The sequence below is a fragment of the Equus przewalskii genome, chromosome X, assembly GCF_037783145.1.
Source record: "Equus przewalskii isolate Varuska chromosome X, EquPr2, whole genome shotgun sequence".
In the NCBI taxonomy this organism is placed as follows: Eukaryota; Metazoa; Chordata; class Mammalia; order Perissodactyla; family Equidae; genus Equus; species Equus przewalskii.
Window position 1 is genome coordinate 103463098 of NC_091863.1, and position 25661 is coordinate 103488758.

Genomic DNA, 25661 nt, shown 5'->3' on the forward strand with positions numbered 1-25661 from the left:
CAGATTTTTTCAGTGGCAGAGATGAAGTTTGATTGATGATAGGAGCCATATTGTAGATGGCCTTGTATTCCATGATGATGACTTAGGATTATATACTATAGGCAAGTTTATGACAGAGAATTACATGCTCATATTTGCATTTTAGAAAAATCACTCTGACTTCCAGATAGAGGCAGGGCTAGCAGGAAAAGATTAAAGGATGTATCACAGAGTCTAAATTGTCAAGTACCTGCCTGGAGCTGTCCACTGGCTGAGACAAACTAGCAATGCTAAAGAATGGAGTTCAATACTGATGAGAACAAGAGGCAGGGCAAAATAATAAGAAAACATGAGAGAAAAACAAAATATGAAAGGAAGGAGGAAAGGAGAAAATAGTAATGCTAAAATTAAATGTTTACTATGTACTAGGGACAGAACTAAATGTTTTATGTATGTTATCTTATTTAATCTTTTCAACAACCTCATGAAGTAAAGCTGATCATCCAAGTTTACAGATGGATAATCTGCAGCAGAAAGATTAATTGCTTTGCCCAGGGTCATAGAAGCAGTCAGTGGCAAAAGCAGAATTCCAATATGTGCTCTTAACTACTTACCTAGAGAAAGGAAGAGTGACAGCAAGAGCACAGAAAAGAAAGTGACACAATAAAGGAAAAAGAGAGAAAAGGGAAAGCGAAAGGAAGAAACATTTATGGAAGAAAATGGTGAAAGGGAGGCTGGTTATATTAATGGATAACACTCTTATGCACAAACACTAGGAAAGATTTCATTAAACCTTGCCTTTATGTCTCTGTCTGTGGTTCCAAAGACTAGTGACCAATGGCATGAATGAACATTTCCCTGACAATTAGCCATTGGTGTGCATCTGAGTCCAGGCCCAACTGTTATTAGATTAATCCATATAAAACTGCAATATTTGATGACTTTTTGCCTACAGAAACATTCTAATAGCTTTTCACCATACTAACTTTAAGGTGAAATATGCTCCCAACCCAAGGTCACTTCCTTACCTTCAAGTCTTGGCATTCTGAGTCCTCCTATCTCCTTGCACAGGGAAGCTGGACCTATGCCAAGCTGAAGTGACTGTCAACCAGCCTTTGTGAATCCTTAAGAGGTGGGTCACAAGTGGATTAGCCTAGTTTAAAAAGCTAAGGGCAGTAAACACCTCTTTTGACTTTATTTTTGCTGCTTGGAGTAGAGATGGTAGAAGAAGAGAGAGTTGTCAGAATACTAACTAAATTGAAAATAAGACCTGGGATCGCTGAGATGTGCATGCCTCTCTCATCAGGGCTGATAACAGGATGTTATTAAATTTTTGTAAATGGTAACTGGCATTTAAGCTCCCTTCAATCTTGTTTTACAGGTATCAAAAAGACAGTTATTTTAAAACTTCACATCAATTAATGGGTTAGTTAATAAAAGCTTTCTTTCCACAAAGAAGATTGCTATCTCCTCAGACAGACTGCATTTTTAATTACATGGAATGATCTCCAAGTCAAGCTGCCCTGAGCTGAATCTCTGCACTGGACAATCACCTCTGCTGTTTTGCAATCAGTGGCCTTTAAGAATACTTATTTTTGAGGGCTTTCATTTTCTTGAACGCTGGTGAAATGGTGACAGGAAGACAGATGGAGAATCAAGATAGGAGGCATAAAAGCGAACTGCTACACGTTTGGTTTTTTTCTGATTACCAGAAGCCAATGAACAGACGAGAGGAAAAAATCTCTCTTGGCGGATATGAATTACATTCTTTACTTTTTTTTCTTTTTTAATAAACCATCTACTAGGGAAGGATCTTACATTCAATATTGAACACTAGGCATTTTAGAGCTGGAAGGAACTTTGGATATTGTTTAGTTCTACACTTCATTTCATAGTTAGGAAACCAAGAATCGGAAAGCATGTATATGTTGGCCAAGGTGAGCGAGTGGCAGTCAGGATTAGATTCCAGGTTTTCTGACTTTCCAGCTTTTGTTTATTACACTGGGCGACATTATCATATGCTGTGCTTGTATGTGATCACGATAACTAACACTGCAAGTACTTACTAAGTGCTCTCTAGATAGTGACGCATTTAACACTTACAACAACACTTGCAGTTAACTACTACTATTATCCCCTTTTACAGATGAGTAATATGAATTCCAGAGAAGTAAAATAACTTTTCCAGGATCAACCAGCTAGTAAGGTGCAGTGATAATTCAAAGCCAGCCAGTCTGCTTCCAGAGTCTTTTGTTCTTAACCCTCATCCTATAGATTATGGTATCTATCTTCTTGGGTGCCTATTCTGTCTCCCCAGCTAGATAAACATAACAGTACCATTTGTATCTAAAGTATTGTACAGATAGAAAGCACAAAATGTATATTTGATACTGAGGAAGGTAGTAATGAAGATAGAAGCAAAATGATGCTTGGCAGGTGCCAAGGTGAATTTATATCATAACAACCTCATTGGGTCTATCTGCAGGCTCCTAGTGCCTGCCCTGGGCCTCTCACCCTAGCAGTGATGGGCATATACTTTGACTCAAGTTTTTCCCCAATTTTCCCCTTCAATATATTAAGTTGTTCTTGTAATAACTTTGTAATAAAAGGTGCCTCATGGCTTCATGGAGAAAGATTAAGGATTTGTCAACTTGGGTTTTTCAGCCTAATTGCTTCAATATAGGAAGGAAGTAGCTTGACCCTCCACCTCTGACCCCACTGGCAGAAATGTGGTTGGTGTCCACAATAAGCAAGCTGTCACCACTTGTATCAGAGAGGAAAACTGAGTACTCTATCAATTCAAGTCACCAAGCATTCACCACATATCTCCCCTCTGCTAGTCTCTGTGCCCAGTGCCGTGGAAAATACAGAGATGAAAAAGATACAGTTCTTGTTTTTGAGTGTCTCTCACAGACTAGTGGTGACGGACTTGTAAATAACAAACTAACAGTTGAGGCAGACTAACATAAATGTGGAATATGGGTATCAGCAATATGCTATGGGCACATAGAAGTAATTCCTTTGTACTTGGACTCAGGGAAGCTTCAAAGATCAGGTAAAATTTGAGCTGATACTTGAAGAATGAGTAGATTTCACAGGCAGTGATTAGGGAGAAGGGAAAGAGAGAAGAGCATTCTAGAGTGAGCAGAAAGAGCAAAGGCCTGAAGGTAAGAAATTTCCAGGCATATTATCATGAACCTCCAGTTTATTATTAGGAGAAGTAGGAAAGTAAAACTGAAAGGGCAATTAGAGGCCCCAAAATAGAGAGTCTTACATGTGTAGCTTAAAAATTTGGCTTTATTATTTTCGAAATGTTGGATCATGTAAGAATTTCGAGCAGAGGAATGCCAGGAGTAGAACCGTGCTTTAAAAAAAGGTAATCTGGCATAATTTCATAGAATGGATTGAAAAGGAGAAGCTAAAGGCAGTAAGACTATTTGGGAAGTTGTTATGATAGAAAATACAATAATAATAGCTAGGCAGAGTTTTGATAAGTAAAGTCTATTTTTGGGGTACTTTCACAAGTACCCACAGGGCACCTCACTGATCTTTGCCTGCCCCCACCAACAGCTGTCTCAACATGTGCCCTATTCCCTAAAGATCCAGCTAGATGAACAGGAGTTGAGGTGGAATTAATTGATCATTGAAGTTTCCTCACCACTGCAGCCAGTATATTCATTGACAGGAATCCCATGAAGATAATGGCTGGATGTCTACAATCACCATGAGCCAAAGTGAGGTTGTGGTGGTTCAACTTCAGGACAAGTAAGTGGTCAGGCGTAGGCTTGCAAACACCAGCTGTGCCAAGTGTGTGGCAGGCTTTGATGATCCCCCAGAGTACAGGCCAATCAGGAAGAAAAAGAAAATTATTTGTGAGTTGTGCTTCTGTATCCTCCTGTTTTCCTAAGGTGAACAGTTATTTAACTAAAATATTCCAATCAGATTAAAGCCATTCTGAGGGGAAAAGTGTTTCTATAATTTGCCTGTAGGTTTGAATCTGACCATTCTTGAATTTCGGAGGGAGGATTCAGGCCAAAAACCATTCTCATCACTCCCAGCAAGTAAATCAGACTGATTTACAAATTTTCCTATGCTCTGCTCATTCTCTTCTATTATAGACATGATCAATTCCAGTTGCTCAGAGACCAGAGTAAAGGTCAGCGTTTCAATAATAGTAGGGGTGGAATTATTTCATTAACATTGCTGCAGCCCTCTCCTCCTTCTGAATAGGTGGGAAGGAAAACATTTGAGGGACAGGTTGCCTTCAGGAAGCACTATGCTTTGCAGTGGCTTGTGTTGCTTATGTGGGGCATTAGAAGAATGAAGGCAGTTAAAATTTATTTGCAAATCTGTTGTTTCCTAGTTTGCTTCTAAGAAAACACACCACCATCTGTCTCACTGGTCTTAAATCAAATCCTGTCATTGTAGCACTAATGTTCTTTGCCTGTTTGTATTCTGCTTTCTAGTTTAATCTTTGAAGAAGTTCAAGGGTTGTGCTTTGAGAATCTCTATTTTCCAAGAATCCCACATAGCCCCAAATCATTTTTTAAAGACAAAGACATATGGTTGTGCTCCAGAAGATACCGTTTATACAGACTATAATGTGAATGGTACCACCTGGAATTGGGTAACACTGAAACCCTGCAATTGCACATGCCTCCCAGACGTTGATATGAAAACAAAGAAGAACCAAGTAATGGTTACTCTGGGCAGCCCTTTGTCACCTGCTTCATTTTGCCTTCTCCATACCTTCTGTTTTCTCCTGTGGCAGAGACAATGGTATGTGCCCACCAAAATTTATATTCTTCTCTTCTTCCTGAGTACACCACTAGACTACACTTTCCAAGCCCCTTGTGTCAACATGGGACCATATAAGTAATTCTCGGCAATGAGCACAAGTGATTTAGGTCACCTCTGGGCCAAAGAGTTTAACAGTGGATGTGCCTTCTGTGTCCCCTCCCTTTAGATGCCATAAATATCCAGTGGAAGATTCTGAGACCCTAGAAGGTGGCAGAGCCACTAGATGAAAAGAACTGAGTCCCTGATGACTGAGTGGAGCAGAGCATTCCTGAAGTCCTGCGCTGGACAGTGACATGAAAAGGACATATACGTCACATGTGTTATGCCAGTACTATGTAGGAATTTTTTGTTATGGCAGTTACCGTAGGCTGATTATACACCTTCCCAATGTCCTCAAACTTAACCTTTGTCCTAACCACTCAGGGCATTCCACTCTAGATCCCCACCCAAGCCTGACCCCCTCATCATCTAATTGAAGTATTTATGCTTCCAATCTCATTCTAATAGGACTTTGTTCTCTGTGAGCTGAGAATTTTTGATCAAGTAACCCAGAATTTCATGTAATAGCAGTTAATGAGTTACTGGATGTCAGCTCCCTTGGAGATAATGGCATCCAGATGAGGATAATGCTCAGGATGGCTCATGTCTGTCACAGAATCGTTTGGTATACAGTGAGGACCCTTGAGCCAGAGCTGAAGGGAGGATCTAATGGTTTTACCAGTTAGATGCACTAGACTAAGAACTCGACGACGCCAGGAAGTGGGTCTGTCTTTAACGTCAGGGAGAAGTGACTTCACACCCAAATTTGCCATCTACTAGCTTTGTAATCTTAGGTAAATTACTTCTCTGAGTTGCAGTTTCCTCATTTTAAAAACAGGAGTAGTAATATTAGCTTCTTCTTTGGGTTTTTTAAGGATTAAATGGGATTAGGTAGGAAAAGTACTTAGCATACTGCCTAGCACATAAGAATCACTCAGTAAAGGGTGGTTATTATAATAGGATGCATATCACGTTAGAACTAGTCAAAACCTCAGGATCATTTCATCCACTTCATGTACAGATGGTGAACTAAAGGCCCAGAGGGATGCAAGGACTTCTCCTTCTTTGAAAACTTAGCCCCAAATAAACCAGTTCCATGAAACCTTCAGAGATTGTTCTCACCTGAATTTTCCCGGCACTTGGACATGGGATTTGTTTCTTTCTCTGGACTTGCTCCTGTTTTGAGATGCCGTTGAGGTGATATTTCCTTGGATGGTTTACTGGAGGTGGGTGGGAAGTAGACTTACCCTACTTCTAATTCTCCCAGTAGAATCACGAGCAGCTCAAGGGAACACAGCTTCTCTGCCTCAAGAACCCTGGTGCTCCAAACTGCAAACAGGCTCTTTATCCGTGTTCTACAGTGGCTAGACTCGTGGTCTTAAGGGGATGTTCAAAGGTGTCTACTTTAAGTTTTATTTCCAAAGGAAAATAACCAAAGCATTCTTCATAAGTCAAACCTTAATGAACTGTTTAGTTACCATCAGAGAATTCATGGGATATAACACACAAATCTGACCTTTTTTTCTCCCACAAGTATCTCAATACCTGTCTTCTCTATCAATTATTCAGGTTTGTCCTCAGTCTCCAGATTAGTCATGGCAACTAGTTCCTAATCTAACAGGAGAATAAGAAGCTTTTCTCCCCCTTTCCTTCCCAGAGCTGTAATCAAATCAATAGCCACAACTCTGACTTCCTGGCCTGGAGCTGAGCCAGCCACAGCCACTAGAAAAATGGCATTGCTGAGGGCTTTGTTATTTTTCATAGAGAGAGATCTCGCTATTGATCACTAAGGCAAAGAAAAGCTGGTGGCAGGATGGGGGAGCTAATGGAAAGAGATGAGATAAAATCCAGCTGGGTATCCCTGAGGTCATTCTGTGGATAACGGAAGGAAATTCAAGTGAGAATCTGAAAAAGCAAATAAAAGGACCCTGATTCTGCAAGCACTGCATGGAATATCTGACAGCCCTTGCTGTCTTGGTGTATGTTATTTTTTTCCAGCTGAACTACCTAATGATCAAACATGACACACCTCATGCTTACTAGCCTTTGTTCAGGAAATATTCTGAAATTTGCTACCCAGTTGGAGGCTAAGACTGTGTACATTCTTTCCTCTTTACTAGAAGACGCTTTTTCAACAGAAGTGCTTCTGTGTGTTGTTACTGCTGTACAGATGTGTCTTGCTTTATGCAAGTAAGTTTCAGGTGAGTTCCCTAAATTGAAATTTTGTAAGTCAAATTATATTTCTTCCCTGCTACACAATACAGTCTCACAGCAGTTTTGTCATCATTTGGGTGCTAGCCTCAACTGATAGAGGCTTGAAGATTTTTTCTGTTTTTGACCCCCAAGTCCAATATTTAATGACATGAAAAAGGCTTATAAGGTCAGCCCTGATGGCCTAGTGGTTAAAGTTCAGTGTGCTCCACTTTGGCAGCTGGGTTTGGTTCCTGGTCGTGGAACCACACCACTTGTCTGTCAGTAGACATGCTGTGGCAGCAGCTCACATAGAAGAATTAGAAGGACTTACAACTAGAATATACAACTATGTGCTTTGGGGAGGGACAAAATAGAGACAGGAAGACTGAAAACAGATGTTAGCTCAGAGCAAATTTTTTCCAGTAAATAAATAAACGAGTTTGTATGTCTTTTCATATACGTAAAAAAAAGAGGCTTCTAGCACAAGGGAACCTGCTTTTTCTAAGGGCTCCTTTAGAAATAACAACAATGTCCACAGCTACAGCTGTCATTTGGTAGTTACTGCCTATGCATCACATTGGGCAGTTTACATGTGCTATCAGATTAATCCCAAACGTGCTATCACATGTAATCCCAGAAGCACTTTTTGAGCTGGGTATCCTTATCCCTATTTCACAAGTACAGAAACTGAGTCTCAGAGAGATGGAATAATTTAATCAAGTTCACATAGCTACTTGGCAGTAGAGCAGAGCTTCTAACTCATACCGGCCTGACTTCAGAGCTTTGCTCTTTCAACTACTCTACCGCCTCCCTAATTTGGGGTAGCAATGTGAAATTTGCTACCAATATATCTATATTCTTAAAACGAGGGACAGATGTCCCAATACTCTAATCACTGCCTGGAGTCTGGTCTTCTCTCTGCCACTAACTTGCCGCCTGAATTTTGGTGAGCAGTTTCCCTTCTCTAGTTCTCTTAGTTCTGTCATCTGTAAATTTAGGAGATTGATCCAGGTAATCTCTAATGTCCTCTAGAAGTTCATGGCTACATACTTTTAAATTCCTAAGAGAAACATGTTAACCCTTAAAATTCACTTAGGTGCCATTTGATGCCACGAGTTTTTCACAAGTTCTTCCAAAATGGGTGTTTTTCACACTGATCAGCTATGACCTGAAAGTGATCACTATGAAATCTTTTTACTCATGTCTACACTTGAAAACCCTTTCAGCCTGATACTTCAAGCTAGTACATTTTTCTCTGGTCTCAGTAATGCCAAATGAACAGTTTGACCGAATTTTTCACTTTTCAGTGGATCATTTTAGTTTCCTTGTCTAAATGACCTGTCTTTTCCAACAAAATGATATCCTACCTGGAAAATGGCTTTTTGTTTCCAACTTGCATTTTGGAAAGCAACAAAGAGGCTCTGGCAGGCCTGTCATTAACCCAGGGGTAATTAAAAGCAGGGTGCCAGTTGCATCTCAAATATGGCAGACACACTGTGCCCTAGGTTTGGTTTTCTCCCACCTCTGCTGCATTTTCAGGAAATGATCTGGAACACCAACCTATAAAAGGAGCTGTGCTCCCACATACCCAAATGTGGTTCAAAAGCCATGTAAATAAATATACATGAACTGAACTGGAGCAGCTGGGGAGTCCTCAACAGGGAGCTCTAATGACCTCTGAATTGGAAGGGACACAGCTGATCAAGGAATCATTACTAAGATTAAAGGCTTATACCAAAATCACTGAGACTTAAGCTACTGAATTTGCAATGTTGATGGCATAAACTGGAAAGCACTAACTAGCTATATTAACGTGTTGCTTGAAAGTCAGAAGAAGCAGAGAACGCTGGGTTATTTCTCTACCTTTTTCTACATTTGCAACGGAAACTAGGCAGTTGAACTTTAGGAGATACTTTTATTTCACAGCCTTACATTGTTGTTGATGTAGAGGAGGTTTCTTGTTCTTTAGGCAAGTTGTTTATAGCACAGCGCTAAAGAAGTGAGTGTTTGAGTTCAACAAACGGTGTCCGTTTCAGGAAACTTGGCCACCAGGCACGCCGGGATCTCAGTGAGAAAGCAGAGAAGGCTGGAACAGGGTAATTTTGAGGACAAAGAAAATGACATGGCTATGTGGCTTGGTCCATAAACTGTGGTTGTTAAGTAGGAGGGTGCTCATTAGTCCAATAAATTTTCAAGTCTCAGTTTGATTTGGGCTGGAGTTGCCATTTTGGAAAGGATGGGAGGTGAAATCTACAGAATGGGGCACAACATCATAAATCTCCAGACAACGGCAATACCCAAAGTCAAGCACACAGCACCAGGAAACACGGTTCCAGGCGGTTTGATGAAAAGATTCTGAAAAAACTAGGGAGTGAGTGACAGGTTTCAGCTCCTAAGGGGAAAGGGATAACACCTGGGCTAGGTGGGGCTTAAGGGTCACAAAGCGAGGTGGAATTTAGAGCATAGAAGTCCTAGCAGTGTAGTTAGAGAACTAGTCAGGAACCACGAAGTCTACAGGGAACACACCTGGTGAGGGGAAGAGGCAGCTGAGGTCAGTGGGCGTGTGAATGGAGCATACCACATACACAGCAAGCTTTTTGCAGTATTGGTCAGGATTGGATCAGAAACTGAGCCAGACAGTCATTAGATTGAAGACATAAGCTGAGAGGGGCTTGGAAAACTTCCTCCCTGAGGGAGCAGGTAAGAGTATGCAGATAGCTCAGTGCCGCCCTTCCTTGGCAATTGGGCAAAATACTGCTTAATAGTCCTAGCCTTACTGCAAACAACAACACATCCTGTTACCATTAATTAAGTTTTCTAGTGGGTTTTCTGTAAATCAAAATGTGAGGACCTTTAATATCTCCTCAAATATAATCCATAAGAAAAACTATTCAATATGCCATCAATCCCACCACTACTTACATGTTCTCTGAGGGCCTACACACGAAAGTACAAGACCTGGGCCAGAGATACATCTGCTTCAGATCACTATTTCAATTATTAAGTCCAATCATTCCTTATATCTGCTACTACATATGTCCGGTCATACTAGATTCAGGAGCCAAACTTTCTGTATGGCCTTGGGCATGATCCTTAGCCCCTCTGAGTTGCTTCAAATTTAAAATAGGATGTTAATAATCGAACCTATCTCATAGGGTTGCTGTGAGGATTAAGTGACATAATGCATGTAAAGCACTAGCATAGTAACTGGTGTAGATAACCATGCAAAAACAATATTAAAAAAGAACATCTTAGGTCGTTTGTCAAAACCTCAGCTCCTTGAAAATGGGGTTAATGAAAGTTAACTGGGCTGTGAAGCCATCCAACACATACTAGGCAGCCTACGGAGGCCAGCAATCTGCCATCAAGCATTCAGGAAACACGTATGGAATAAAATAGAGATTATCGAAGAGGAAAGGCCTTCCTTGTCAACAACAGCAACCAATGGTAGAAAGGGCACAAAGAAGTATAACATGCATCCCTCTCTGTCAGATATAAAGAAAGCAATAAATGAGAAATAAAACCGGTGCCAGAAAATATATACAAATGTGAAGCGGTGTGTTATGTTTAGCGCTCAGGCAGTGAGCAAGGAGAGGGGTGCTCTGGCAGACCTCTGTTAGGACATAGTAGGCTTCTGATCTTGGAGAAAGTCAGAGAGAATGAATTTTTCCATCCCACTACTAGCCCCTATCTAGACCAGGCCTCCTGCAACCTCATCAGAGCCAACATGGGCTCATCTTTCTTAGAAGATCAGTGTGCTAGGGGACGGGATGGGGGGCGGGGAGTAGATCAGGATCAGTCGCAGCCATTCTTCCTGTCTCTCCTCTAATCTCAAAAAGTCTAAGATTTGCCTTCAGTTTCAGGGTACTATAAGCCTATTGAGATTTTAGGGGACCTTTTGATCTCTCCCAAAATCTTCATATTTGCTTGCTGAGGCCTGAAATCCCTTTATAAATGTCAAAGCTCATTGTGGAATGAAGAGCTTAAACTACACATGCCTATAGTCAAGGAAATACTTTGGGATAGATAAATTTCTCAATCAATCCCAGATTCTAAAGAATGACATCAGTTACTTTCTTGTTTGGATAAAGGGAGAGATTGGCTATTCAGGAAAATGGCAGAGGGACCCCATGGGATGTGGGTAGATTAGGAGGCAAGTCTGCCTCTGAGTAGAAAAAAACGGTTCAGAAAAAGGACACATTCCCACCTGACTATGTCAGAAAGTGTCCTTCAGCTGAAGGGGAGGATTGAAGTAGGAAGTGGGGGTGCAAAACATGAAGCTGTATGCCAAGATATTTCCATCATAAGATTGACAAGCAAACTACTTCACATGTCTTATGAATCCTTTGATGTTTTGCCTTTCTACCAGCAACCTTCAAATAATGGAACTTCATTGCCAAGGCTTTTGTTGCTAGAAGTATCCCTAGGGATACAAAGAAAAACTATCACACTCTCCATAGCATTCAGAGTACTACTAAAATGCAAAGATCTTGAGCCCTAATAAAGCTTTCCTCTGCACATAAAAGACTCGTGCTGTTTACAATATCATGTATAATCTGAAACAAGGCCTTGAAATTTGTGAAAGCCTTGGCTGAGTGTAGTGAGCCTGGTATACATTCTACTTCTAGTAACGGGACACTAGAAAAACAAAACACGGCCATAAGATTCTAGCATGGGACAGAGTATAGAGGGAACAGAAGCCCAGAGGCCAAGAGAGTGGAAGAAGAGGGAGCCAAAACAGTTAGCTCTTCCTTGATTTTATGTACTAATCCCAGTTTATGCCAAAAGAACAGGCAGTGACCTATTTACACTTGTGCCTACCTTTCATCATACCTTTCGGGTTTGATCTCCCTCTTCAAAACTGCATTTGATGGGTGTACCTCTGAGTTGGTACCTGAGTCCAGCAACATATTTCTTGCATGAAGATTCATATGTATTTTTGCTCATGCTGCTTTAATATGAGTTTGTGTGTGTTTCCTGTGTTTGCAGGATAATTTACCCACACTTGAGCTTCTTGCCTGGGTTGGTGAGGTGTTGTTTGTAGATCAGCCACTGCCTTAAAAGGAGCTCAGGACTCTAACTGGGTTTTGTAGGCAACATGGTCCCTGTACCCAGAACTGATAACTGCTTGTCAGAAGAGGCCCCTTTGGATTCCAAGGCTCACATAGAACTGGTACAAGATAGTTGAAGCAGTGGATTTTTAAAGTAGGGGTCAGAACTAGCATTTTTATTAAAAAATTAAAGGAATGGGATGGAAAAGAATAGAATTGAGTATATTCTATGGAAAATCTAAGAACGTGTTACATAGGGTAAAGTTAATATTTGTTTGGTAAAGCTTTTGTTTCAGTTAGGTATATGCATATTGGATCACAATATAAAATACATTTCTTATTGTGGATCACAGGTGAAAGTTTGAAAAACACTGGTTAGAGTTTAACCACCAAATAGGTTGGCACCAAAATTGATACCTGAGCCACTTCCCTCTGAAGTCCTTCCTGAACCAAATAAAATCAAAATCGTAATTGTAAACTGCCCCTCAAAAGAAAGACAACTGTGCTTGAATCCAAAAACATCAATGGACACATAATAGCAAAGAAAAGTGTCTCCTCATATGTTTTTGTGTTCCTTTGTTACTATAGTAAACATTTGCCTACCTACTTAATAGAAATCCCCTGTTTCAGAAGTACTTTGAGCTCTGGCTCTCAGTTTTCCCATATGCAAAATGGAAACAGTAGCATCTATGTCAAAGAGTTGTAAGAAATGTATGAGACAATGTGATGATGAGAGGAAGAGGAGGAGGATAGTTCACACTTACCGAGCTTCTGCTGAGCATTAAGCACTGGAGATATATGGCAAATAAGGTAGGCACAGTTACTGACACATAGTAATCTGTTACTAAACGATAGTCCCTTCCTCTAAGGTCCTTTCCAAACTCACTAGTCTATAATTCCAGGAGAACCAAACCAATGGAGAATGCAGATCTATCACAATAAGGAGCCCAGGCTCATGTAAGGCACCCAGCTGCTTGGTGAGATTGGAAACTGTTACAGTGAACAATGAGGCATCAGTGACAGAAAACAACCTTGGCTGGGGGGCAAGAGACCATGGTAAAAGAAAATTTATCACAGTAGTTGTAGATGCAGGAGGGCTTTATTAAGTCCTGCTCATCTTTATCAGCAACCTGACCATATCACTATCCTGCTTAAAACATTTCAACAGGGGCTGGCCCCGTGGCCGAGTGGTTAAGTTCGCGCGCTCTGCTGCAGGCAGCCCAGGTTTCGTTGGTTCGAATCCTGGGCGTGGACATGGCACTGCTCATCAGACCACGCTGAGGCAGCATCCCACATGCCACAACTAGAAGGACCCACAACGAAGAATATACAACTATGTACAGGAGGCTTTGGGGAGAAAAAGGAAAAAATAAAATCTTTAAAAAAAAAAAACATTTCAACAGTTCCACATTGCCTCTGAGAGAAAACTCAAGGACCTTAACATATCCCAGAAGGCCCTCCTTGTTATGGATCTTGCTTGCCTCTCCAGCCTCATCCCAGCCACTCTCATTCAGGTACCCCGTAGGCTAGACACACCATGCCATGGCCATTTCACCAATGCATGTGAATGTTCACCCTCCATGACTTTGTTCATGTTGCTCCTTTAACAGAAATGCCTTTCTCAACTTCTGTCCAGTGAACTCAAAATATTTCTTCAAGACCCAGCTATAAGAACATATTCTCCAAAGAGGTTTTACTGGCATCATCACCTCCAGGAGAGACTGCACTCTTATATAAATCTACGTTCCTATAGCACTTGGGCCACACCTCCATTAAAGCTATTATCTATTATTACAATTGTTTATTTCCACGTCTGTCTCTCTCACTAGACTAACCTTTATGGAATACGGATCATATCTGGTTTAAGCATCATCACCTCCTCAACAAGATATCTAGCTTGGAGTAGGTGTTCAATGAATGTTGTATGAATAGGCATGGGGAATTGTAGCAACAAATAAAAGGAAACTATTGCTACTTGTTTATTTTCTGTCTCCCGCATTGTAAATTCCATATGGGCAGGCATCACGTTTGTCTTATCCATCACCATATCCCCAGCACCTAGCACAGTGCCTAGAACACAGTAGGTGGTCTGTATGACTTAACGCATGAATAACCTAAAGCAAGGTTGCTCAATCTCAGCACTATTGACATTTGGGGCTGGATAATTCTTTGTTATGGGGTATCTGTCCTGTGTAATGTAGAATGTTTAGTAGCATTCCTTACCTCTACCAAGTAGATATCAGTAGCACCCCCCACCCCTGTTTGTGACAACCAAAAATATCTCCAGATATTGCCAAATGTCCCCTGGGGAGCAAAATGCCTCTGCCTGAGAACCACTGAACCGGAGAGAGAGCTGTTGGAAGAAAGCCAAGATAAATTCTACCTGCTTCTCAGAGAGTGAGCCTTTTCAACACTTAAATTAGCAAATCTCTTCCCTCTCCTATACTCTAGCACCACATAAGGAAACAGAGAGAGGTGAGAAAATGAACCTGAAATCATGAAGTTTTCCCAGGAGCTGGGCATGCCTATTTCCATTCTTTCTCCCCTCTTTTCAGCCAGCTGTAACCCACATTGGCCAGCACAGTGTTTCTTCAGTTTACCTTCTACCTTACTCCACATTTTCCTTCCTATGAAGAACACAATTCTGTGTTGTCTGTGAATATTAGTCTTTATTGCCTGGGTAGCTGCCTACCATGCATTCAGTTCTCCACAGGACATTTGATTAGCACTGTGTTTGATGAGCACCCATTGCATTCACTAAGACATGACCTGTCGGAGGCAGCAACTATTTTGTTAAGTGGAAAAACAGTGAATTATCACAAGCATTTTATCCCATTGCTTTACTAAGCCCCCAGTTCCTATAGCTTTAATTCAGGCTTTCTCGTGTTTCGCATCCTGAGCTTTGCATTCTTTTTTTTTTTTTTTTTTGAGGAAGATTAGCCCTGAGCTCACTGCTGCCAATCCTCCTCTTTCTTCTGAGGAAGACTGGCCCTGAGCTAACATCCGTGCCCATCTTCCTCTACTTTATACGTGGGATGCCTGCCCCAGAATGGCTTGCCAAGCGGTGCCATGTCCGCACCTGGGATCCAAACCGGCAAATCCTAGGCCGCCAAAGCGGAACGTGCGCACTTTAACCATTGCACCACTGGGCCAGCCCCTGAGCTTCGCATTCTTGAGTCCTAAACCTTCAGAGGATACTCAGGAAATGAAAGCCATAACAAGAACCACTTTTGCTCATGATCTTCACCTTATCTTCAATTTCCTCCCTTTTCAAATCTGATATTCGATGAGTAAATGAATGACTGACTGACTGAATGATGGTCAAAGAGTCACGTAACCAAAGATCAATCAAGCCAGAAAAAAACCTTTAATGATTACCTGGCCCAAACCCCTTATGTGTCAGGGAGGAAGATAAAACGCAGAGAAGAGTTATGATTTACCCAAGATGAAAGCAAATGAGTGGTAGAGCTGGAACTAGAGCCCAGATACCCCAATCCCTATCTAGTACTTTTTCTATGGAATCAGCTTCATAGCATATATAGAAAAGGGAACAGGTACCCAGGCAGGAAATCAGTGAGACTTATCTGCTGAGACCAGACTGACCCTCGTTATAGGCCAAACAGGCAGGATTTTGATGCCTAGCACAGTCCTTTGTACATGGCAGGTGCTTGATAAATGTTTATGGAATGAAGAGTTGAATGAGATAAGATATAGTTATGGTATAGGGGTCATTACTAAAAAGCTCCATATTGCAGTTCTTGCTTTCTTCACCCCTGTAACTCAGCCTGCCTACTTCCTAAAGACAAGTCCATCTAAGGTAGTGTCACATTAGGAGTGCTCACCTTATCATGAAATAGTATCTGGGACTAATCTGACAACCAGAAGCCTGGTGTCTGGATGCTTGGAATGAACTGTAGCCATGTCTTGACAATTTGGGCACAATTTATAAAACTAGTCCTGTGCCTTGATTTATGTTTAAATTGCATTTCTCCTTTGGGACTATACTCCTGTCTGAACCTCAGTCCACTTTGCTGGAGGCCTGATTGACTTCTACCTCTTGCCAGCTCCTTCTCATGAGGGATAGACCCCCATCTTCCATGGCTCCAGAGTAGTACTGACTGGCCTGAGTAGTATTCTAACATAGATTGATGTCTGAACTATGACCACATCCTTGTGATTCCTGTTGTTCTTCTTCACCCGTCAGCTTCCGCTCATCCCCCATTTAGACACTGATGCTGCTCCCTAGATGAGTCTTGATCTAGTGCCAGCTTCCTTTCCTTCCTCCACCTGACCATGCAACTAAAACCTCAACATTCTTACAGACAGGCTTGTTCATTCGAGTCACAATACCTTGGCTCTACAATATTGCATCACAAATACAAACAAGATCCAAATCTTTGGGTAAATCACTGGATTTTCAGAAAATCTTCTTTGAAATGAAGATATTGAAAGGAGAAGGAGCTGTACATTAAGTCAATATTTCCAAAAGACTCTCACAACAGATGAGCTTCCCCAAAGCCTGGGCCCTGAAAGTAGAGACCCTCTAGAGACATGAAGGTTCTGGTACATAAGAAAGCAAGAAAGAAATGACAGAGGCTGAACGTAAGACGCTGTGTAGGAAGACAGAGTTAGGGAGGCATCCATCGTGGGAAGCCACAGGCAACTATTAAAACAAAATTGAAAAAAAGGTTCCTTGAGTTAGGGACCCAAGGAGATCAAATTTTGTGGATGGCTTTGGAACATAAATTTTGCCTCCTCACAGTTTAGCAGAACGTTAATCCCATCCCTGGTAAAGAGAGACATTTTCACTCAGTAATGATCAGGTTACCAAGCATGAGTCTGAGGCGGGATTTGCCTGTGCTTCTACAGAGCTGTCCATGTCTAGGGCCTGTACGCCTTTCTCTACCTTTTCACCAGCATGTTTTTTGTCCCCCTTCAGCTCTCCTTTAGCACCCACAATTATCATGTTTAAGAAGATGCCTTAAAAATATCCCAAGGCATTTACTCTGCTTGTAGTGTGGCCATTCCATTCTTGGGGGCCATTCTGTCCAGTTTCTGGCATATATGCTCTTAAAGGAAGTGAGGCCCATAACAAAAGCACATTAATAGGTAATACACAGAAGGCCCACACTAATTTAGTGAGTAAGCAAATTTATTATATCACTCTTGATAGATAGCCTCATTAAGTTTTCATAAAGGATCTGCATTAATAAAGTCACTACCTTCTCCAAAGGGGAAATAGTGGTAGTGGTAGCACAGGCTGGGATAATGTACACACTTAATGAAATGTACTGTGATAAGTCCCATTTTTAAAGAGGGACAGGAGTAATTAGGTAGGTTACCTGTTTTGAAAAGAGCACAGAGCCAGAGATCAAGCAGGCCGCCATTAGACCATTCCCCCATGGCTGATGTTCAGTTCTGTTCATCTTGTTTGGAGGTGTTTATTACCTAATTGCCTCACCCAAAAAACATTGTCTTGAAGCTGATAACCCAAGACTAAATCAAATGTGGACAAAGATTTAGGCTTTGTTGATCTTCTACTCTAACTCCAGATGACCTTATGTTTCAGGTTCGTAAAGCCCCACACTATGGTGCCCCATTTAGATTTGTTCAGTACCCTAATGTCTAAAGTCTAGACTTTTCCCTTAGACCCATCAAAAAACTTCTGTCTTGTGTCACATTATCTCTGGCCTAGCTTTCTGCTAGGGTTCTACCTATAAGACTGATGTTATAAAATTTTTTTCAGGTGGCAGAGTACCTGAAAGACAGCTCTCTTTAGATAATGCTATGGAATGCTAATGCATTAAACCTAAATATCAGACTTTGTGCAAAATATAAGGGGTAGGTAATCATACAATTACAGCATTTTCTGCACATTCTGCCTACATATGGTTAGCCTCAGTTTACAGGATTGTTTCAAGGCAGTCTTTTAAAAGAAAGAAGATGTACCCTGGATTAATGACAATTGCCCAGATGAGAAAGATCCTCAGAAGACAGGACTCCTTCCTCTGGTCCTCATTTTACTTGAGCTCCAGCTGAGGAATCCTTTCTTTCCTCTTTGTGGGCAAAGGCAGAGACACTGAGCTTCTGAATATATTTTCTCTAGTAGGTAATGACTTAGGACTGGATCATGTCATTATTTTGGGGGACAAAAGGGCAAAAGCCAAAGTAGGTGCTGACCAACGGGTAAAAAGCCAAAAGAATATCTACAGGATAGCAGGACATAGTTAGTGGAGTAGGACCAAGTTATAGCCAAAGTCAGAGAGATGCTTTGAAATTTAGACCCCAAAGTCCATTCTTACAAGGGCTAGAGTCAAAGTCTATGAGTAGTTCCAGTGTCCAAGCCAGTGGGAGCAAAGAGGATAAGGCTCAAGAACTAAAATGAGAGAGGCAATGGCGTAAGTGGCCATGAGGGAGAAGTGCCTGTTCATTTGTGTGTGTGTGTGTGTTCATTTTATTAAAAACAAAATAACAGAAGAGGAGGAAAAGTGCTATTTATCCAAAGCAAAAGTAATGGCTAGTGCTCATAATGTGGAAGACCAATTAACTAAATGGCAATTTACATATCTGTATTTCATACTAACTATGACAACATAGTCGTATAGCCTTGGAAAAGTTATATAACCACTCAGTTTCCTTATCTGTAAAATGGGGATTATAACTATACCTAGCTTCTAGAATTGTAGTGAAGATTAAATAAGACAATACACATAAAGCATCTAGTTCAGTGTCTAGTACATCATAGATACTCAATATATAGAGGGCTATTATTACTATATTTGTAAGTAATACATTTAAATAGGATGATGAACTCTGATTATAAGTCTCAGCGTAAAAATCATTTGCCCAGCCTAGGACATCATTCATGCCATATGTGAAAATGAAATGTATCTTTGAGAAATAAAGTATTTTCATTTACTCATGGACAATTATGAATTTAAGAAAGGGAGACAAACTTATTAAAAGATAATTAGTCTCAGCCGTAGAAGTTTGGATAAGACTCTAAAGTTATCTCTAAATGTTCCCTTTTATCTGTGAAACTAAGCATTCACAGGACTCTCCCTGTTATTTAGCATAACATACCACCCAACACCCCGCCCCCTCCCAAAAAAACCTGGCTCAAAACTCAGTGTACATGACTGCTTGGAATCAGGAGGGAGACTTAAAAAAAAGAAGAAAGAAAAAAGCTACACTTACTTGACCAAATTCAAGAAATTAGGGTTGGTTTGTTGAATTAAATTTACTCAAATTGTATGCAGAGCCACAATTCTAGCAAACTCCAGAGTCTAAAAGGAAGGCTGTTAAAAGTCCAAATTAGGAAAAAGCTGAACTAACTTGGCAATCTCTGAAGTGCCAAAAGTCTTGTTGAGAAGCAGCAGTACTAAGTGCCTGTTAAAAAATCAGAAATCAGACAGCGAACCATGTGGAGGACAAGGTTAAATACCATCAAAGAGAAGGATTGAAAGAAGGTCAATAATTGCCTGGACAGGAAAAGAAGATGAATAGAATTTTTTTTCCTGTCCCATACCACGACAAACCTCTGCCAGACAGAAAGGTATTGATGGAATTTGAAGTGAGCAGGAAAAATGCAGAAGGTGTGCCCTCAGTTCCACAACTCGAACCATGAAATGTGAAAAGAACTGGTAGGGGGCAGGGGATATCACTCTTAGCTCCCAAGTCTGAACATAGCCAACTGAAAATACAAAGCTCCTACATTCAAGATATGTTTGCTGTACATGGAACTGATATTTAACATGAGATTTCCAATCATCATAAAAAGGTTTGTTAATACATAAGGGATAGGGGTAGAATTTAATTAAATGTGCTGGATAAATGACATTTAAACCTAAAACCATTGTCGCTGAAAATCTTTCAAAAAGCCATTTATCATTTTTCTGTATATGTGTATTTCTGTATATTAATCCCTTCTAGACATTGTGCTAGGTGTCAAAATGCCTAAAAACATTAAGTCACTGCCCCTGCCTTCAATGAATTCATGATCTCTTAGATGAATCATTAGAACCCATTATACTGACTAAAAACAAAGGCCTATGGAGTTATAGTAACAATCACTATTTGGTGCTTAATATATATGGAGTTGAAGTGATTCATGAACATCAACTCATTTAATCTTCCCAATAACTCTATCACACGGATGTAACTAGTATCCTCATTTTACAGGAGAAGAAACTGATACACAGAGTAGTTGAATAGCATGTCCAGAATGCACCCAGTAAGTGGTGGAACTGGGAGTTAAAATGCAGCCTGATCTCAAAGCCCATGCTTTTAAATTTTATACTCTCCTGCCTCCCAGTAGGAGAATTTGCTTTGATTCAGAGAAGGTAGAGATCCATTTGGTCTGGAAGTTCAGGAAAGGTGATATAGGGACATGTGAAAAGTTGCTAAATAGCATTCAGAGCAGCGTCCATGGCCAGATAGCTCTCACGTTGCCCAAAATCTGTTCTCCTACACCCCAGCTCAGCCTTTGTTTCAAGCCTGCCTTCTTTTGACCCCTCTTGGGCATGGTCCTTCCTTTCCCACCTTTGAGCATGCTCCTGGGCCATCTCAAGTATCTAAACTTTAGCTTCTAAAGTAACTCGCCTTCTCTTAGTTCAGAACATTTTACTTCTCTTCTTTCACATTGGACTCCACAATCCCCTTTCACAATTATGCAAGATGGCCAAAAGGGTTTGATCAAAGCCAAAATAAGGAAAAAAAATGGATCCAGGTCTTCATAAAATTATACCTAAAGTAATTTCAGTATCCTCATAGGAACTAAATCCCTGGTCTACCAAGACAAAGCTTTAAATTATGATACCACTTCACAACATGTTGTTTATATAAGACACGTTACAATTATTCAGTCCCTTTGTGCTAAATTAGGATTGGGATTTTTGAACCCCTTTCTATTAACGCCTATTGTCAATCTCCGTTTCCCCGTGACCAGACATTATCCATACTTATTATGTTGCCCTTTCTTTGTGTAAGGATATTTCATAAAAGTCAGGGTTTTCAGGCAGCCACTAATAGCTACCACCAGTGCTATGGGAACAATTTTATAGAAACCACACGGCTAATTAACAGGATGCTCATAAAACAGGAGAGTGCTAAAATACTGAAATAGAACATGGGCTGCTAAACTAAGAAACACGGGGCGGGGGTGGGGAAAGGAACAGATTTTTACATGGTGCCTGTTCCTCTCACTGCATTATCTCAGAGTTTATTGCTTCTATTTTGGAAAAAAAAATAATGTTTTAAAGTCTCTGGCTATAATGAAATTGCCACTACTTTCTTCTGGCTTTCTTCTATAAGAGAGATTCTTTAACATGGAGCTCTGGTGGCTAAACTTAAAAGATCTGTAAACCCCAGAATTTGTGAGTAAAATGCTGTGTGTCTACATGTGGGGAGAATATTCAGGGAGGGCTTCTCTTAGCTTTTCAACGTGGCCCTTCCCAAAACCAGTGCTCTGAGAGAGGCTATGAAGCCTAACGAGAGAATATTTTCTACATGATATTTGAGACCACAGCCAAGCTAGCAATCCAAATTTCTTCTGTTGATATCATTACTACTTGTATTTGCTGGAATTAAATTTCAGCATCATATTAAATATGGGAAGTTTTAGTATAATCTATTCCATTACAGTGGAATTTCACTTCTGGAATTTCAGTCATTATAGCCAACTAGGAAAAACTATCAACAAGCTATCAAAATTATATTTAAAATATCATAGAAAAATGGAACTCCTGGAATGAACACTGGGTCCAATGGGCCATTGTTCTCTTTGATTGGAAGCTTCTTTCTTCATGGTTTTCCACACGTGCTTTTGGGCTCTATCCTAGAACTCACTAAAGGACACTCAGAGAAAAGGTCAACTGAAAATATTTGCAAAGATTAAGGGAGCTCAGATTTGTTTACAGGGCATCATTTGTACCATACTGTATATTCACTGCCATGAAAGCAGAAAATAGCTGAATTAATCCTCACAAAGCAAATTAAGACAATATTGTGCTGGATCACGTTTGTGGATTACCAGATTTCCATCCATCAATCTTGAGTTATTGCTTTGTAAATACTCAAAACCTAATTTGATACTCTACATAATATTGAAACAAAGCCAGTTGAATTCCTTCTCATTTGTCAGGATTTCATCCTTCTTAACAAAAAAGTAAAGAAATTAAAATAGTTACATGATAAAATGCTCATAACTGCATCAATGGATGACTTTCTTTCTAGGTACAATCTTTCCTTGTGTAAAGAAGCACTAAGGGCAAGATACCATAGCTTGGTGGGCTAGGGAAGACGGCATTCAATTTTCCCTGGAACATGGCATGGTTATCATCAATTTTCTCTCAGGAGGAGCATACACCATCAGTTTATACATTGATTGTAGCCACTATTTCAGAGGGAGAATCAAACCCATTGTAGCTGGTTACAGTAGAAGCTCAAATCATAGAACTGCCTTCTGATGAAATTGACCAGACAGTCAGAAATGAATAGTGAGTACCCACTGTGTGCAGAGCATTAGGCCAAAAGAATAACACAGATAGACCCACTTGTGAGGGCATGGTCATTGACATTGACAACTGACTCAAAATCCACACAGGTGAAAACAGGCTATGTGATTTGTCATCCTCTTTCTCTTCTCATTGAAGGGATGAGGTCACCTGTTATTGCATTCCTTCAAGTCAATCCCTCCCCTGAGTTTGCCAAGCCTGCTTATTTGAACATCATTACTTCCCCCACATTAGAAATACAGCACTTATTTTCTCACATGCAGGTAAATAAATAGAGTGCTTGCCATCTGGACTCTGAATGGAGTGTGGGCCCTGAGAAATAGAAAGGGACTGGAAAAATGGCTTATCTATTTGTGCAAGGCACCGTGGTGAATCTCATTGGGATTCGCCTGCATTCTCACTTTTCTAACCCTTTCTCATGTAATTCCCCGCTCCTGGCCTTCCAGAATCACCATCATCAACACTGCCTCTGAGCCTGGAGAGTCAGAATGTTTTCCAATCATGTCATGAGGTAATCTCCAGCTCTTCCCCATTTTACACAGCTTGGGCAGGGACAAGGAGGAGGGCATTTATTTTAGTATCCTCTCTCTCCATCTCATCCATTTTGGAAAATACTCAGGACACAAGCCAGGATTTGCATAGTTCTCTGGAGATTTATTTAAGTCAGGTCAAACCAGAAAGGAAAAATGTATGGGGATCTAAGTCTTCCTAAAAATATTCAACTAAATATGTAATTATTTTCATTTTATGTTATTTGCCTTGTGTGAGCAAACATGATATGAATGAAGAATTTTCTAAGAAATATGACGCTTGTTAACAAGAAAGCAAGTGCACGGAGTATAACACAGTAATATCAACTGGCCTGGGGACCAGATTCTCAACCATTGCTAACTCAGTGAGAAGTGTTCCAGTGTTGCTTCAAAGCCTTTATGATTTCATTTTTCTCATATACAAAAAAAGATGGTCTTTCCCCATTCTTTCACAAGGATGCTGTGAATATATGTCTAATTCAATTGCATACAATGTCATTATTACAAATATTGACCTTCCAAAAAAAATAAAAGGAGAAGGAAGTGTGATGCTCTCCTTCTTTAAAGTATCTTTCATTCATTCAGTAAACATTTAGTAAGTGCCTACTTTGCAGGCACTTCACGTAGAAATACCATGTAAGTTCCTCAACCTCAAGGAGTTTGCAATCTCTATGGAAGGAAGACATGAAAAAATAGTTACAAACCAGTATGAGATAAATCCCCTGAAGGTGGTATGAAGTGCTTTCAAAATTCACGGGGGAGTTACATTGTCTCTGTTTGAGGTAATCAGTGAAAACAGATAGCTTTTATTGAGTGATTACTATATACCAGGCATATGGCAAGTCTTTCCTGTATTTCAGTTTATTTCCTCCTCACAGGATTAATAGTACCAACTTTATAGAGCTGTCGTCATTTTCTAGGTTATGAAACTGAGGCTCCAACAGGTCAGGTAATTGACTCAAGGTCATGGAACATATGAGGTAACTCATCCTGGAGTAGTAGAGCCATGATTCAAACATTGGGTATATGACTCCAAAGTTCATATATGAGGAAAGGCCATTCGATCTGTACTCTAAAGGATGGGAAAATTATTGTTGAGTGGTAGTAACAAGGATGCTTCCATAAGCAAGGAAATTTTTAAATAAAGCCATAGAGAAAGGCAAAAGCAAGATATATCCTAAAAAGTGTGAAAAAAGATTTTGACTAAAGCCCATAGGGAACCAGTGGGATAGATAAGTTCTGGGACAGATTGTGGTAGGCCTTGGATGTTAGCATATGTTCAGTTGGCAACTGGGAGCCACTGAAGCTTCTGAGCATGGAGATGAAGTGATCAACAGCAGGAGTTTAGGCAAATTCATCTGGAGAGGTGATGGGATGCATTGAGGTGACAGAGCTAGAGGCAAGGAGGTAACTTAGTAGACTCTAAAGCATATATAAAGACACAATGAGGGTATGAAGTAGTGACTACTGAGAGGAAGAAATATACATACAAGACTTTGCCAATCGTCAACAGACTTGGTGACTAAGGAGGAAGGGAAAGATAGAATCAAAATGCACCCAAAAAACTGCTCGATACAGTAATAAGAAAACCAAGAAGAGGGGCTGGTTGGAGAAGAAGATGATCAGCTTGTTTTCAGATAGGTTGGATGTGAGCTATCTGGCACAACTAAGAAATTCAAAACAGCAAATACGTTTCCATTGGCCCTTGGACCTAATAGTTATGGATTTTCATGCATGTAAGTTAGATGCCACAGTCAATCTCCTTCAGAGCTTTTTGAACAAAGTAGTCTTATTTCAGAAAGTGATGCTTAAGTGGGAAATGGGTCATCTTCCCACAAATCCACATTCAATCAGTTCACTTCCCAACCATTTCAAGCAATGCCCCTAACAGAGACTTTTAAAAAGGAATGCCTGCCACATAGAACCATTCTCTTTTGTAAGCCTGGTAACAATGAGTTATTACTTATTTCTAACTTTTTCTTTGTCAGGGCTCAATCTAATGCTGGTTGGTAGTCTTTGCAGCAGTACCTTGCTGATTGAAGTTATATGGTTTCCTTGGTATTGTTGTCTGTTACTGAACAGTTTTTAATCTTATCTAAAACATCAAATAATAAACTCTCAAAGAGAATTTGTATAGTACGTTATAGTTCACAAAGGACATCCACATATATATTACCTCATGCGATTTTCACAGCAACCCTACTGATGCATATATTATTATCCTTATTTTATCAATGTAGAAATTAGTGCTCAGAAAGTTTTATAATTTCCCCAAGGTCACAATATTTAATAAATTACAGACAAGGGGCTTGAATCCAAGTCCTCTGATCTGCTTTCTTCCTTCTATGCCACAAATCATCCTTCTTGTGTAACCAAATGTAATTACTTTTTATCAAAAGAATGACTTTTAACCACCACCACAATCCCTGGAAGCTACTGCAAAATCAATAGAGCTCTAGTTTATCCTCAATGAAGTTAGCTACAATAGTTCATTTGAACTATCCTGTATGCATCATTAAAGGAAAGGATTGATTCTGAACAGACATCGGGCATCA